At 41.5% G+C, this 4067-nt stretch overlaps 1 long non-coding RNA gene across 1 annotated transcript; it reads left to right on the forward strand.

Moving 5' to 3' along the window:
- The first annotated feature begins 229 nt into the window (after nucleotides 1-229).
- LOC123970068 lies at nucleotides 230-1070 on the forward strand. Its single transcript, XR_006824864.1, has 3 exons — nucleotides 230-313; nucleotides 382-548; nucleotides 877-1070. It is a non-coding gene; the product is annotated as an uncharacterized LOC123970068 (long non-coding RNA).
- The last annotated feature ends 2997 nt before the right edge of the window (nucleotides 1071-4067 follow it).

The raw sequence follows: 4067 nt of genomic DNA on the forward strand, positions 1-4067 counted from the left end.
AAAAATGTTTTCACCACTGTTACAGGGAAATGGTTTTAAAAAGAAATACAGGAATTTCGTCAAAGCAATAAATCAGTTTTATTAAAATGTCTCCCCAAATTGCATGCAAAGCTCAAGTAAATAAACATTTCATACTACTCTTCAGTCAACACTCCCTGAATGTCAAATAACCTAGCAACCAACAAGACCCAAAGGATCTGGTGCCAAAATTCCAGTTCCAAACACTGTACAACTCCAAAGGTCCTGAATCCAAGCCCCAATTGTGTCAGTGCTGTTTTTGCAACACAAGGGGGACTGAAATAAAATATGGCAGGTTGGTTTTAATGATGTTGCTTAAAAGCTATCTATTAAACTAATTCCAATTATCATTTGTCGGAATAGGCTTTTCCTAGTGAGTTATCTGCTGACTGAGCTGTAGCTGTTAAGTCCTGGAAATCCTATGCGATGGTCCACATGGTCTATGGAGGACAAAGTCTTTGTGGGCCACGTTCTTTCCCAGGATGCAGTGCCAAATGTGACTTAGCTTTCAGTCAATTTAATCACCCTAGGTAAGTCCAATAGCCACTGTAGAGAGGTAACTAGGTGGATTTTCTTTCCCTTTTCAAAATAAAATGGCCAGACACAAACTTATAATATTCATACTAACTTACTGTATTCGTTTGTAGTGTCAATATTAGTATGGATGATCGAGGGCTCGTAGCATAAGGCACAATCAAAATATCACTTGAAGTGTTCCAAAGTAGTTTCTGTTAAATTGTTGGTCAAAGTCACAGGAAGCCACTGGAAAGTTGCAAGAGGGCCACATGCTCTTATCTTGCCTCAAGTAAGTTCTCAATGTACTGGACAGTGTTGAGGTATATATCCGCCCCGAAACAGTCAGATTGCTGCAATGGATCCATGCTGTCTCGCAGTGCCACCATTTCCAGATCTGAAAGAGGACTGTCCAGTTCAGGAATATGAATGAGGCTCATTTGTGTAGCCACTCTCCAATGGAACAGTGTCGTCCTCGTCGCTGTCCAAGTTGGGTTGTGGCCAGGTAATGCTCTGGATCACGGTCTACAAGGGATCAAATAAACATTTCATGTCAGGATTGAAACTTTTATTAAATGTTGCAAAGTGATCTTTTTATGAATGAATAATCCATTTCTGTCACATAACACAACTTAAACATGACTAAAATAAACCATTAATTTTAGATGTACACACCCCTGTGACACAAAAAATAAAAAACTACACACAATCTTTGCAAAAATATAAAAAATATAAAATATAAAAAATATATATATAAATAAGTAAAGCATCCCCCCACGTGGGGTGCGTTCTTGTGATTGGCTAAAAATAGGGAGATTTCATATTGGTTGCAGATCAATCCCTGTTTAAAAAAAGGCATATGTGTGTCGAGCCAAGTCAGGGGAGTCTCAAAATTCACACACAAATGCAGTGAAGTTCACAGACCGCAGGGAGTTTGTAAATCAAGATATATTTGTGTGTGCATCCGAAATGCATTTCTGAATATTTTGTCTGTGCATTTTAATCTTGTCCTGTGTATTTCTGAATCTTGTGTGCATTTGTGATTTTTGTATGCATTAGTGAATCTTCCATGCTTTTTAATTTTGTGTGTGCATTTGTGTATCCTGTGTGTGTATTTATGAATCCTGTGTGTGCATATGTGAATGTAGTGTGTTCATTTATCTTTTTTGGAAAAAAAGATGTGGAAAAAACACCCGTTTCAAAACCACAGTCATTAACTCCATGGACTGTGTGGTTAAAAACATTTGTTATCCATTAGCCTACGACCACAAAATTGGCTGAGTCACTCTTTCTCTGTGCATGGAGTGTGGTGAGTGTGACTGAGAGTGACTGAGAGTTTGTGAGGGATTTTTACTGTATGATTGTAGGTCCTAAATTGCTGTGTGTTTGGGTGCTTTGGGGGCTGGGACAGAGGTGGCTGCGGTCAGGAATGGGAGGATGACCTGGGGAGGCCAGAGCTGCTGCAGAGTATGTTGCTGTACAGGATGTTGAGCTGCTGCAGGTCAGCCCTGATAGTGAGTCAGCTTATGAGGTAAAGTCTGCTCTTGGCTATGGTGATATGTCTGATAGCTTCTCTATAGCAACAGCTGCTCTCAGAGTGTCGGCCTGTATTCTCTGGAGCAGATTAATGGCTTCCTGGATGACTTTGGGAAAAAAGTTTATTTACTTCAGAGAGTTGTTGGACTCGATTTATTGGACAGCAAGAAGCGTCTCAAGAAACACATCACTGGTCTAAGGAAAACTCTTCAAACGACAAAGAATAAAATGTCAAAGACAATGAAACTTTCAGATTAAAGTACCACGATCATACAACACTGGGTGTTTCATCTCTGCTGGTTTTCCCTGTTGGTCTGTCTCTCTTCTCCTCACATGCAGCGTCTAAGGGTGCCTCATTAAACATAGCCTAAATAGGGGTAGAGAGTGGAGGGGGAGAGCCTTAATAACAGAAGCAATCACACAGAAAAGATTAGATGTAGTTTTCTTTACAGGAAAAACACAGTGATGCCACAAATGAAATAGATTGGGGCTTATGGTGGGGAGGGCAGCATGTCCTTAGCCATGGGACAAATTTAAGTGCAGGAGTCACATTTTTGTTTTCCTCTATTAAATGTAAATGTTACATCGAGCACAGAGGTGGTGAAGGGCAGAGTCCTTATGGTGAGAGCTGAAGTAGAGGGGTTCAGCTTTATTTTATTAATGTGTATGCACCAAATCAAGGCTCTGAGCGTGAAGAGATTTTTAAACTCATGAAAGAAGAACTAAATAATATTGGAAGAGGAGAGTGGATTGTATTCGGTGGTGACTGGAATTGCAGCACTGACTTTACTTTAGATAGGACTGGAGAGGAGCCACATATTCAGGCCTCCTCTGTTCTGTGTCATGTATTAAGAAAAACAGATTTGGTTGAGTGCTGCACGTGGTGCAGTAGTTAGCACTGATGACTCACAACAGTGAGTTCAAACCCCAGCGTGCACTTCTTCTTTCCATGAAAACTCCAGCTCCTGTGGGAAGAAGCAGCTGTACTTCAGTTGTGTGCAGGTGCTGAACCTTCGCTCTCTGTGTCAGACGCAGGTGGAGGGTCCTGTATAAACCCCCTGTTGAGAAAAGGATGGCGGACCTTCAGTGGAGGATGATACATGGAGCAATAGCTATGCACAGACACAGAGCTCATCTGGGTCCAGGCACTAGGGAGGGCTGTCCATTCTGCACTCAGAGGGAAACATTACAACAGGCTAGTTGGTCTTTTTAGAGTGCTGAAGGAATGGGTGGAAGCTTTGGGAGAGGAATTCTCTGTCCCTCTGTTTGTTTTGTGGCCAAAATATGCAGGAAAAACTGACTTTGGTTTTAATTAATTTTTTTTTCTGGGCAGCGAAGCTAGCAGGTTGGAAGACCAGGAAGAGTCAGATGTTGGGTCAGAGCCGGACGGATGTGGTGCAGAGTCTGGTTGTGGCTCGTCTGAAAGTAGAGCACGCTTACACACTGATTAGTAATCTGGAATCATATAATCATTCATTCTCTGAAAATCAGCCGATAAATACATCTCAAACCCATACAAGATTATAAATCTGACATCAGCCACAAACATTAAACTTAAAGAATATGAAATCAGTAAGAAGAGAATAATAAACCTAACTGTTACTGAAGTAAACAGATCAATACTCAGGAGCTTCAGTTCCCTTCCATCATGAAGTTATTGCAGAGTTATTAATCGTGCACTAGTTTTCTCCACCAAGCTGCACCATGCTGGTCCCCATATAGACCTGTTCCAGCTGACCACAGAAGTCTGCCTCATAGACTTTATTCTTTGTCTTCTCTACTGCTATCTGGCAGCAGCCAGCCCTGCGACCTGCGCTGATACCACATACTTATTGAAAGAGGGACGGAGAGCAACGTGTTTACTGAGCAGAGCAGCAGTTGAGACTCTCCTGTGGAGATTTCGTGAGCACTGAGGCCCTCTACTGGATTCAGAAGCTGCTTTATTTTTGAGAGGCTGTGTTTTTAAATCTTTGTATGACCTGCGTTATAACCCATCTCTA

Source organism: Micropterus dolomieu, linkage group LG01 (genome assembly GCF_021292245.1).
Source record: "Micropterus dolomieu isolate WLL.071019.BEF.003 ecotype Adirondacks linkage group LG01, ASM2129224v1, whole genome shotgun sequence".
NCBI classification, from domain to species: Eukaryota; Metazoa; Chordata; class Actinopteri; order Centrarchiformes; family Centrarchidae; genus Micropterus; species Micropterus dolomieu.